The sequence below is a fragment of the Cervus elaphus genome, chromosome 4 (assembly GCF_910594005.1).
Source record: "Cervus elaphus chromosome 4, mCerEla1.1, whole genome shotgun sequence".
In the NCBI taxonomy this organism is placed as follows: domain Eukaryota; kingdom Metazoa; phylum Chordata; class Mammalia; order Artiodactyla; family Cervidae; genus Cervus; species Cervus elaphus.
The window spans coordinates 44,985,862-44,998,182 of NC_057818.1; the positions used below are offsets into that span (position 1 = coordinate 44,985,862).

The following is a 12,321-nucleotide window of genomic DNA, read 5'->3' on the forward strand; positions in this document are numbered from 1 at the left end:
AAGGATGACTAGGTAACATGTCTTATGAGTCTAGTCCCAGGAGAGTTGAATTTAGGTCATCAGCAATGGATATGGGTATGATCTCCTAAAGAGAGACAACTTTTCTCTTTGTTCATCTCTCCAGGTCAACTTCCTGCCAGTTCCTGTCAAGAATCCTATAGTATGAAACCATCTCCTAAGGATAATAAACAGAATGTCTCAGTCTAGATAATTGACAGAGGTAGAGTATTGTAGTGATGGAGAAGAGCCCTGCTGCTAGTGACAGGCCGCCCCCCCCCCCCCTCCCCATCACAAACCAGCTGTTTTGGGGACTATTTACCTCACAAGTGTAGCAGGAACCTAAAGAACTCACTCAGCTTCTTATATTACCTCACAGGGTAATTAGGTAACAAATTAGGTAACAAATGTGAAGTGTGTAGCACAGTGCCTGCTACTTAATGTCAGTTGTTTTTCTTTTACAGTTCTAGTGAACATTAAATTATGTATCCAAAGCTCTGGGTGTAATACTTGACACATTGTAGTCACTTAATGATTTGTTTTATTGAGGAGAACTTGGGTGAACTTGCCATTTTGTAAGCTTTTTTTCCCCTATGTCAAGTGGACTCTTTTATCTAGCACTTAGCTTACTGCCTCTGTGGCTAGCAAGGCTGACCATATGAATGTTGTATAGAAATGGCCATTAAATAAATACTGAGGATGAACTAATTACTCAGCAAATAGCTGTTGAATGTTTACAAGGTGCTTAGCACCCTCGAATATCTTGAATGAGCTCAGTGATCTTGGTTGGAGGTGGCAGAGAAACACAGGGGAAGCTGGCGGTTGTGATGCAGTACATTACAGAGCAGCAAAGGCGATGCTAAGACAGGGCTAAAAACAGGACGTTATGGTTGCACATGCAAGTGCTCCTGCCTCCGGCTTTGTCAAGGTCTCTTCCCAAAGGAGGTGACGTCAGACATCCAGGAGGAGTGAGAGTAAGCCGGGAGAGCTTTCCATGCAGAAGGAGCTTGGTGGGTAGATGGTGAGAGGAAAAGTGGCATGAACTAGGCAGAAATGGGGTGGGGGAGGTGGTAGAAAAATGGGAAGGTAATCGGCTTTAAGCAGGAGAGTGGCGTGATTAATCACACAGCAACCAGAGAGGAGCAGTCCAGGCATTCGAAAGTTCACTCACGAGGCTCCTCTATAATTCAGGCAGGAGATAAAGATAGTTAGAACTTTGGATTGGCAGTGAAAATAGAAAAGACTTGTAAAATGTTAAGGAGACAGAAGGAACATGACTAGATGATTAATTGAATATAACTCCAGGTTTCTGGCTTGTTCATGTAGGTTAATAGTGATGCCATTCACCAAGACAGGAAAGGAATATGGAGAGACTGGGGAGAGTTGGTTCTGGACATTTGATTTGAAGACCTGTGCACTGGGCCATTGAATATTTGGAATATGGAGCACAAGAGAAAGACTGGGGCTAGAGAGATGGATTTGGGGATCCTCCCAGTGAGAATTTGTTGATCTTAGAAACAGACAGGGCACAACACAGAGCTCTGAGGAACCACAGCATTTCAGCTCTGTCAGTGACTCAGAGAGGTGACTAAGAATGGCCAGAGGGGCAGGAGGAAAGCAAGGAGAACTAGCATCTTTGTCTGTCACTCTTTTTAATGTGACAGTAGAAGGTGAGCCAAAAAAAGGAGAGTCCTAAGGGGAGAGAGAGAGACCTAAGAACTGGGTCTTCTGGACATTTTCTCTTGTCTGAATAGATACTTTAAATTTGTGAATGTTGGGAATAAAATTCTTCAAAGCATTTTTCTGGAATGCGTTTCTAAATATGGTTTGTGTCATTCTGACTGACCAAAAAAAAAAAAAATCGCCATGGAAATGGTTGGACTTTGAACTTCATGGACAATAACTTCACTTACCTCCCTAATTTCCTGTGAGTGTCCCCACATTATCAAGGGTGGGTATTTAGATTTACATTGTGGACTGGAGAGGACAGAGATTTTTCTGTCTGTTTTCTCTGAAGAAGGAGTTGTTTTTGCAGTCGTTATCTTTATTTTCAATAACAGCTTTATTAAAATGTAAGTTACCCACCATCAGTTCACTCACTTAAAGTGTATCATTCAGTGATTTTTAGTATATTCATAGTTAATACAACTACCACCACAATTTCAGAACATTTTCATCACTCCAAAAAGAAACGCTGGGGGAAAAAAAAAGAAACCCTGTACTCATTAGCAGTCATGCTTTGTTTTTCCCAATTGCCCTAGCCCTAGGCAACCATTAATCAACTTTCTGTTTCAGTGGGTTTGCCTATTCTGGACATTGCATATTAATGGGATCATGCAATTTGTGAACTTTGTTTCTGGCGTCTTTCACTTAGTGTAATGTTTTAAAGACTCATCTATGCTGTTTTATGTATCAGTACTTCCTTTCTGGGGGTTGTTTTTTTTTTTTCTTTTGGCCGCTTGGCATGGCTGGTGGGATTTTAGTTCCCCAACCAGGGGTTGAAAACCAGGCCCCAGCAGTGAAAGCACCAAAATCCTAACTACTGGACCACCAGGGAATTCTCATGCTTCATTCCTTTCATGCCTGAAGAATATTATTCTGTTGTATGGCTATATGCCACTAAGTTGTTACACATTTGGGTTGTTTCTGCTTTTTTACTATTATGAATAATATTGCTCTGGACCTTCATGTACAGGTTTTTGTGTAGACATATGTCTTTCATTTTTCTTGGGTATATACATAGTTGTGGAATTATTTGGTCTTATGGTAATTCTATGTTTAACCTTTTGAGGTACTGCCAGACTGTTTTCCAAAGTGTCTGCACCATTTTATATTCCCACAGATTCCAGTCCTTGCCAACACTTGTTTTGACTGTATTTTTATCATAGTCATCCTAGTTGTAAAGTGATATCTCATGACTTTGATTTGCATTTCCCTGATAGCTAATGATGTTAACCATCTTTCCATGGCTTGTTGGCAATTTGTATATCTTTTTCAAAGGGTTCATCTATTTTTAATCATCAGTTTGGACAAGGTAGATGAAGTTGTAAAACCTGATACTGTAAAAGAACAGATGAACATATAGAGAAATTAGGGAAAAGCATGTGTGTGTATGTGTGTGGTAAAAGATGCTATAAACAGGAAAAGATGAAGGACAGGCTCCCCAGGGAAATAACCAGCACTCTTTACCCATCTCAGGCATGAGCTTGAGAAACAGGGTGCTTGATGATCCTGTTATTTAGTTGTGACTTTACTTCCAAAGTGAAGCCTCTGCCATGATCTCTACCTTCTTCCACATGTCACTTTAAGACTACAGGTATCACAACCACTGCCAAGTTTCTGTAGATCTGTGGTCTGACAAGTAGAGAGGTCAGTTGCCACATGGATTAATAGTTTCATCTATATTAAAGTTGTATCAGAATTTCTTTCCTTCTTCAGTTGAATAATATTCCATTATACGGTTATACCACATTTTGTTTATCCATTCATCCATTGATGGACGTTTGGCTTGTTTCAGCCTTTTTGCTATTATGCATAATTCTGCAATGAACATTGGTATACAAATATCTGAGTCCCTGCTTTCAGTTTTTTTCTGTTTATACCAAGAAGTAGACTTGCTGGATCATATGGTAATTAGTTATTAATGTATGTTTAATTTTTTGAGGAACTGCCATACTGTTTTCCAAAGTGACTATACCATTTTACATTTATACCAGCAATGAACAAGGGCTTCAATTTCTATATCCTTGCCTTGTTTTCTGTGTTATTTTTTCTTTTTATGATAGTCTTTCTAATGGGTATGAAGTGGTATCTCATTTTGGTTTTGCTTTGCATTTCCCTAATGATTGGTGATGCTGAGTATTCTTTCATGTGTTTATTGATCATTTGTTTATTTCTTTGACAAATGTCTATTCATGTCCTTTGCCCATTTGACAACTGTGTTGTTTGCATATATGTTTTTGGGTTGTGTGAGTTCTTTTTATATTCTGGATGTTAATTCCTTTCAGATATATGGTTTACAGATATTTTCTCCCATTCTGTGGGTTATCTTTTTACCCAAAATTGTCTCTGCCAGTTGTGTCATTTGATGTATAGAAGTTTTAATTTTGATGAAGTAAAATTAGTCTAGTTTTTCTTTTGTTGCCTGTGCTTTTGATGTCATATGCAAGAAATCATTGCCAAGTCCAAACTCATTGATTTTTATATATTTAGGGAATTTCAACCCAAAAGAGTTTTTGTTTCGATTCTTAGATTTTACCACTTTTGGCCATGAATAGAGCTTAATTTTCAGGTTGACTCTGAGTCTAGGACATGGGCTGGGTAGTAATAAATGGGTTCCCTAATTTCTGGCCAGAAAAAAATTCCTGGGCTTATCTTTTAGTTTTTGATCCCAGATTTAGAATCAGCGATTCCTTTCTTTTTTAAAAAAGTTATTTATTATTTATCTCTGGTTGCATTAGGTCTTCATTGCTGCACATGGGCTTTTCTCTGGTTGCGGTCCAGTGGGGGCTACTCTTCATTGGAGTGCAGGGGCTTCTCATACGGTGGCTTCTCTTGTGGAGCACAGGCTCTAGGCACATGGGCTTTAGTAGTTGTGGCCCATGGGCCTGGTTGCTCCATGGCATGTGAAATCTTCCCGGACCAGGGATTCAACCTGTGTCCCCTGCATTGGCATCCACTGTACCACCAGGGAAGTCCCAAGAATCAGCCATTTCTATAAGGAGTTCTCATTCTAGTTGGTGGGAGGAAATGGTATTAAGGGAGATAATTGCAACTGAGATATGAATTTAGGTCTTTTCAGTAAAGTAAATGTGTACTTTTTAGAAAGAAAAAGATAAATCATGATTCAAATTTAATAGAAGGATTAAAAGACTTTTATTTCTTTGATTTTATATTTGTCTCTCTTCTCCTTTGTTGACCAGAGAGATACAGTCAAGATCCTCTTTTAATTTGAAATAACCCTTCTCTGTACCACTAATAGGAGTTGGCTGATTCCGTGGCCAAGAGTGAGAAATATGGAGGAGACCAGGTAGATGAACCTATTTCCCACTCTTGACTGTACCTGCTGATTCAAAGCTGGGCATTTATCCAGCTCTTCCTGGAGGAGGACTCTGCTTCTCCACCTGCCTTTGGCTTTACGTGTTCTGTGAAATGTCTAGCTCTCCTCTGGTTTATCTTGTTGTACAATTTCCTCTGCTTTCTCTCTTTCTTCTAGAAAGTGACCAGCACTTAAAAGACTGTATCCCTCAGCTGTTCTTATTACTGTTATGTTGATTCCCTTGTGAATATCTTTACTGTTATGTCTTTGGGATTTGAGCAAGGTGGGCAGGTAAGTTCATGTGCCTGTTTTATTTAGCCTGTCGTCTTGAAATGAAGCTACTTTGTGCCATACCGTTTCTGACAATGCGTGCTGAGTGCTGCATGCGTGCTAAGTCACTTCAGTGGTGTCTGACTTTGTGTGACCCCATGGACTGTAGCCTGTCAGGCTTCTCTGTCCATGGGATTCTCCAGGCAAGAATACTGGAGTGGAATGCCTTGCCCTCCTCCAGCAGATCTTCCCAACCCAGGGATCGAACCTGAGTCTCTTATGTCTCCTGCATTGGCAGGAGGGTTCTTTATCACAAGTGCCACCTGGGAAGCCCCATTTCTGACGATAGGACTGTTTTTCACTCCTTTTTTCTCTATTGGCTTAATGACTGAAATGGATTTTAAATTGTTCTCTGTGTTCACAGATAATAGCTATCACACACATTGAAACGTGATGCCAGCCACCCTAGAATACAGAGATTTCTACTCAGTTAAGGGATTGGATGACTTTATAAGACCTTTCTTGTCAGTAACTTTTTCTCAGACAAGCAGAATAATGATGCCTACTTATTTTCACTTATTGGAATGATGATAATAGGATCATCAAACATTTAGTGCTTAATATGTGCCAGACATTATTCTACATGCTTTCTGTGTATAAACTCATCCAACTCAATAACAGTAGTTATGGTTATTATCCCTATTTTACAGACGATGAAACTGAGGCACAGAGAGGTTAAGGAACTTGCCCAAGGTCACATAGCTGGTAAGGGGCAGAGCCAGGATCCCACCCAGTTAGTCTGCCCCAAGACCACTGTTTTCCACTACATTCTCTGAAGGGAAGCTCTTCAAGTTTTCTCAGGATGACCACCTTTTTAAATGTTATCAGTTATGGGTATAAGAAAACCCTTTTAAAGAATTATTGTTCATTTTTAATTAGAGGATAATTGCTGTACAATATTGTGTTGGTTTCTGCCATAAGGAAAACCCTTTTATACTTAGCTTTTGTCTAGTTTCAAGCCTGTTCTTTGTTATTGGTTGAATTACAAATTGCTGCTGACTTTGATTACAGAAAGGAATGTTTTAAAAGATGTAGTTAGGTCTGAGTTCAATTTTAATTTATTGAGAGTTTTTGCAAATTATTGTAGTATTGAAAAGTTGTGACATCTACTAAAATGTCCTTTTCTACTATGTGTTTGAGAGTCTTAGGCAGCATTAAAACTTATGAATACAACACAAATCTTACAAGTCTTGGCTGCAGCTAACTTCTGAGGTCTTTCACAATGCATATTTATTTCCATGTAGCATGAATAGTGGATTCATAAATGGTGAATATTTTCCCAGTGAAAATTCTTTTCAAGAAAATACAGAGCAGAAATGTCCTTAAATGGATTGAACATATTTTAGCCCTTCAGGGAGATAAATGGGGAGGGAAGCTTTCAAAAAAGAGCAAGACAAGCACTGAGAATACTTTAAAAAAGGAAGGGATGTATCCCCATGCTTACATACATGTTTGTGTGCATTTTAAACTTTGTTTGGCTTTACTGGGTCTTTGTTGCTGCACGTGGGCTTTCTCTAGTTGTGATGTAGAGGGGCTACTCTTTGATACTGTACATGGGTTTTTCGTTGCAGTGGCTTCTCTTGTGGAGCACAGGCTCTAGGCACTCGGGCTTTAGTAGTTGCAACACACAGGCTCAGTAGTTGTGGCACACGAGCTTAGTTGCTCCATGGCATGTGAAATCTTCCTGGACCAGGGATTGAACCTATGTCCCCTGCATTGGCAGTTGGATTCTTATTCACTGTGTCACCAGGGACGTCCCTTTTTAAACTTTTTATTTATGGAAATGTTTGATCATGTGCAACAGTAGAGCAGATAATACAATGAACTTCATGCGTGCCTATCACCAAGCTTCCAGCAACATTTTGTGAAGGGCTATTATGATGACTGCCATGATGATGACTCCTGAGATGCGTGTCACCACCTTCTTTGCATATTGTTTCTGGCAAAGTTCCATTTGAAAATGATAGGACTTGAATGGTATTTCAATTCCATGATACTTCGTTGAATTCAACACTGTCTAGTTTTGATTACAGCAAAGATCAGCACAGGAACACCAGATCTATTAAGAATAAGTAGAAGCCAAAAAAGGGTCTTGTTTGTTCTGTCTGGTGAAGAACCCCAGCCTTAACTGTGGGACTAAAATGGTTTTGTTAGAAGCAATTATGATATAAGCAGAAGTTTTCATTGAATTGTCCAGCCAGCCCCTTGATTCTAAGATATAGAATCATTTATCACTTGGAGGTGGAAGTCCCTTTCTGGATTTTTGAATGAATAGGCATGTTGATGAAATACATGAGTTGCTGTAAGTAGTGTTTATATAGTCTGCATCTTCGGGTGTCCTCATCCTTGTGACTTTCAGCAGGTTTTCAGCTGACCAGTTTTGTTCTCAAATTATAGTATGTGTCTAGAACCACTTGAGAATCTTGTAAAAAAGGCATATTTTTTTCTGCTCCTGGTTCCAAAGATAGATTCTTTAGATTTGGAGTGTACCCCAGGAATCAGTATTTTAACAGTCATTCCATTAAGAGGGACATTCTAATTCTAGTGTCAGAGAAGAAAGTCCTTAAGCTATGGTTGGCTTTTTCCTTTCATGCTAGTCTAACAAGGTTAATGTTAATATGGGATCTTATCAAAAATTGCTTAAAGTTTTCCATTCTTTTTTTTCCCCGCCATTCTTAATAACATGTTCTATGGGCATTATAACCACTCCTTGAACACTGATGTGACATGTAGACAGACTTACCCTAATACAGATGCATCTTTGGTCTTTTTTTTTCTCTTGGCTGGGCTGGGGCTTTGTTGCTGCACGTGGGCTTTCTCTAGCTGTGGTGCGCAGGGACTGCTTTCTAGTTGTGGTGCGCGAGCTTCTCATTGCGGTGGCTTCTCCTGTTGGGGAGCAGGGGCTCTAGGGTGCATGGCTTCAGTAGTTTCGGTGCATGGGCTTAGTTGCTCCTTGGCATGTGGGATCTTCCTGAACCAGGGATCAAACCCATGTCCCCTGCCTTGGCACGTGGAGTCTTAACCTCTGGACTACTAGGGAAGTCCTGTACCTTTGGTCTTTAACCATTCAATTATGATGCTCATGACCTGAGGACCAGACCTCGAGAATATAGGTACACAGGCTGTGATATGGATTCAAAGGGTCCAGTATGGAGATTCCCTGGTGCTTCAGTGATTAGCAACCCCGTGCTTCCCCTGTAGGGGGCACAGGTTCAATCCCTGGTAGGGGAACCAAGATCCCACAAGCCAAACGGCATGGCCAATGAACAACCAACCAACCAAATTAAAAAGTAAGCCAAAAAAAAAAAAAAAAAAATCACAAAGGGTCCAGTATATATTTCTCTTTGGTTCCCTGGAATGTGTTAACTTGAGCCTTTGGCCTCCCCTGTTTGGTTATCTGCTGGACCAACCCTGAATGCAGTTTTGATGAAGTCACCTGCTGCCTCCAGCTCTATGTAGCCTTCTGTAGGGAAGAGAAGGGGAGCATGGAGAGTGTGAACAGCAGGTGGTTCTTCACCTGGGACTCCAAATCCAAAACTGAAGGAAAGCTCTGGTGTTTTGGATACATGTTTGACTATGAAGTGTTTTGTCATCAGTTTCTAAAAGGAATCTGACCTTTCTCTCCCCACCTCCTTCTACTCCCCCACTCTGCATACATACACAACAGAGAGCCGTGTCCTAGAGCAGCCTATGTGAGAATCACCTGGCCTCGAGACAGCAGTTGTAGGGACACCAAATTGCAAAACTGTCTCTACTCTGTGGAATCAGAATTGCTCTTCACCATCTGGTAAAAACTGCAAGCCACAGCTGGGCTGGGTGGCCAGCTGTATTGCTTAACTTATATTCCATGTGTCCCCCTACATTTCCCAGTTTATCTTGCAGTTACATTAGCACATGTGACTAATTCTGACCAAAGGGAGGTGACATGTGCCGCTTATGTTGGGAAGTGATGTGTGTCACTTATGTTGGGAAGTGATGTGTGTCACTTATATTAGGAGGCAGTGAAGAGTGGATATGGGTTTCTTTTCTTGTGCTAAGGTGACTGTGGAAAGTACAAGTTCCAGTGATGTCCCTACAAGCTGAAGGGCTGCCAGACCCTCATTGAATGTTATGTGAGCAAGAAATAAATCATCTTAGGTTAGGTCACTCCTTTCAGGATTTGTTCCTGTAGCATAGCTTAACAAGGATAGTGCTGAATAGAATACTTCCATATGCATTTCTGGGAGTAAAGATGCAGGTACTGTGCGGTCTAGTGCAGGACATTTAGTACCTTGAGATCTTTTTCCTTCATCTGAATTGAAAGGTAGCCCTGGAAAACTTTTTTTTTTTTTTTTGGTTGTGGCATGCAGGATCTTAGTTCCCTGACCAGGGATCGAACCTATGCCCCCTGCGTTGGGAGCTTGGAATCTTTTTTTTAAAATGTAGATTTTGTCACTTTAAAAAATTATTTATTTATTTATTTTTGGTTGTACTGAGACTTCGTTGCTGCACGGGCTTTTCTCTAGTTGTGGAGAGTGGGAGCTATTCTCCAGTTGTGATACACAGGCTTCTCATGACAGTGACTCCTCTTGTTGAGGAGCACAGGCCCTAGGGCACATAGGCTTCAGTAGTTGCAGCACATGCGCTTAGTAATTGTGGCTCCTGGGCTCTGGAGCACAGGCTCAGTAGTTGTGGTGCAAAGGCTTTGTTGCTCCAGGCGTGTGGGATCTTCCCGGATCAGGGATCAAACCCACATCTCCTTCACTGGCATGTAGATTCTTTATCACTGAGCCACCAGGGAAGTCCTGAGCTTGGAGTCTTACTCACTGGACTGCAAGGGAAGTCCCCAAAACTTATTTTTTATTATTCACCTTCTGCTGTTAAATAAGAAGTTGCATAGGGAAAATAGCAGCCTTGTTGAGATATAACTCACATACCGTGTGTTACAGTATACTCAGGGTTGTTCGGCAGTCACACTGTCTAACTTCAAAGTCTTGTTATTACCCTAAACAGAAACCCTGCACTCGTTAGCAGTGACTCTCCATTCCATAAATCTGCTTGTTTCTATGGATCTTCCATTCTGGGCATTACGTACCAGTCAGGGTATATAATATGTAGCTTCTTGTGTCTGGCTTCTCTTGCACTTAGTACAGTGTTTTCAAAATTTGTCCATGTTTTATAATAGCATGTATCAGTACTTCATTCCTTTATATGTGCATAATATATATTTAATGTTCCGTTGTATATCTGTGCCACATTTTGTTTATTCATGTATCAGTTGATAAGAGATTTGTGTTGTTTCTGTTTTTTGATTACTTTGAATAAGGCTGCTGTGAACATTGATGTGTAGGTTTTTGTGTGAATTTATATTTTTCTGTCTCTTGAATATATACATTGGAGTGGAATTGCTGGGTCATGTGGTAACACTGTACTTATTTTGAGGAGCTGCCAAACTGTTTCCCAAAGTGCTATACTTTTTACAATCCTACCAGCAATGTATGAGAGTTCCAGTTTCTCTACATTCTCTCCAACACTTGTTATTGTTTCTCTTTTTGATTGAAGTAATCATCTTTGATGAAGCAGCTATATGCAAACCAGTCTGTATTAATGTATATTTTAACTTGTTAAGGTGTTCTTTAAGCCTTTGTAATATCTACTGGCATTTTTATAAAAATGTTCGCCATGAGCTTAGCACTAAAATAAAAAATGTAATGAATAATAGCAATTCCTCCACTTGTTTAGTCTTTACAAATTTTATTTTTTAAATAATGCATTCTAGAAGGGGGAAAAAAGGAGTAGGTGATTCTCCAAGTGTGATTGTTGTCTCATTTTTTAAATTAATTTATTTCTTGGCTGTGCTGTGCCTCCGCTGCTTTTCTTGGGTTTTCTCTCTTTGCGGCAAGTCGGGGATGTCTCTAGCTGTGGTGCTGGGGCTCCTCGTGGTGGGGGCTTCTGTTGTGGAGCGCAGGCTCTAGGCTCGTGGGCATGAGCAGTTGGGGCGCACTGACCCTGCAGGTGTGGCGCGCGGGCCTGGAGCCTGGGTTCGGTATCTGGTGCATGGGCTTGGTCGCAGCGTGGGAACTTTCCTGGACCAGGGACCAAACGTGTGTCCCCTGTACTGGCAAATGGACCTTATGCACTGCACCATCAGGCAAGTCTGTACTTGTGCTCTTAAAGCATAGATTTGTCTCTATAAATTATGTGCTTCTAATTTGTCAGATAGATTATACCTTAAATATATAGGCTTGAGCCTTTTAAAATCGCAATGAAATCCTGAAAGGTTGTGCATACTGAACTAGTTGAGTTGTTACATTAAATATATCCTGGGGTTCACTACTTAAAGGAGCTTCTGTGTATCTTTCAAGATGGTCAGTAACCCTCTGATTATTTGTTTCATAGATTGATGTATTTGTATATTATATTTTAAAGAAGAGGTGTACCCCATTATGTTGGGAATACAAGTGTTTCAAATAGTATTATATACATAGTTGATCCTCACATAGATTCTCACAAATCTCAGATCCTATGTTTGCAGATTAGCTTACTGGCTAAAATTTATTTTCAACACAAAATAAATACTTGCAGAGCTCTTGTGGTCAGTTGTAGACATGTGCAAAGTGGCAAAAAATTTGAATTGCCCAACTTGCACACCCCCAGCTGGGGTTGAACAGGGTGACGCTCTGCCTTCTCATTTCAGCTCTCAGACTATAAACAAGTATTCTTTTCCTAGTCTATTGAGTGCCACGTTTTTTGCATTTTTATACTTTTGTTGGCAGTTTCACTGTTTAAAATGGCCCCTAAGTATATTGCTGAAGTGCTCTCTAGTGTTCCTAAGTCCAGGAAGGCTGTGATGTACCTAACAGAGAAAATCCATGTGTTTGATGAGCTTAATTAGACATGAATTATAGTGCTGTTGCCTGTGAGTTCAATGTTAATGAATCAACAATATATGTTAAGTAAGGTATCTTTAAATAGAA

General features: G+C 40.3%; 1 protein-coding gene across 3 annotated transcripts in view; it reads left to right on the top strand.

Annotated features, from left to right (window-relative positions):
* GARRE1 (granule associated Rac and RHOG effector 1) overlaps positions 1–12,321 on the top strand; it is an 82,202-nt gene that overhangs the window by 12,558 nt on the left and 57,323 nt on the right. Inside the window, exon 2 of one of the 3 annotated variants that reach the window (XM_043899104.1) lies at positions 5,213–5,326. The exons of the other annotated variants lie outside the window; for them this stretch is intronic. The gene's annotated coding sequence lies outside the window, so the exon portion shown is untranslated. The remainder of the gene's footprint in view (positions 1–5,212; positions 5,327–12,321) is intronic. 3 annotated transcript variants of the gene reach the window in all.